The sequence below is a fragment of the Artemia sp. Qi Xiang Cuo genome, chromosome 1 (genome assembly GCF_049724085.1).
Source record: "Artemia sp. Qi Xiang Cuo chromosome 1, ASM4972408v1, whole genome shotgun sequence".
NCBI classification, from domain to species: domain Eukaryota; kingdom Metazoa; phylum Arthropoda; class Branchiopoda; order Anostraca; family Artemiidae; genus Artemia; species Artemia sp. Qi Xiang Cuo.
The window spans coordinates 81,405,374-81,405,956 of NC_142794.1; positions in this window are offsets into that span (position 1 = coordinate 81,405,374).

Genomic DNA, 583 nt, shown 5'->3' on the forward strand with positions numbered 1-583 from the left:
TCACGGTAATATATATACGTCAAAAACTTATAATGACATTTATGGCAGCTCTACGCTTGAGCGCTCAAATTTTACATTTTAGATGTCATTTACATAGTGAAATATACGTATAATGTCCTGTGTAGATTTTGTTTTATTGAGTGGTTACTTGTTCTGAAAGATGATAATTATCAGAATTCGGGATTATAATTTCACTATTTATTTTGTTGATTTTCTTTAGTTGTTTGTTATTAGTTAACAAAAAAACTCTTGCTAGCAATTGAAATTTATATCTTTGATACGAAAATTGTATAAGCATATTCAACTGTTTTGCTCTAGTTTACTGTTTTTGTATTCAGATGCTAAAGACGGAAATTGGAGCCAAATGGAGAGAAGAGCGTGTAGACACTGCTCAATTTTATGTGGACAAATCAATTGACTCGTTGTTGGCTGATACAGAAACCATCTATACTGAAGAATTGGAGAGTGGTGATCGTCAAAGGTACGTCAGCGATTCCCAACATCCCCCGTTGTTCTCGATGCGCAGGTACCTCGGCATAAATAAAGAATTTGCTATCAAATTCACTTTTCGCCGCATTATTTA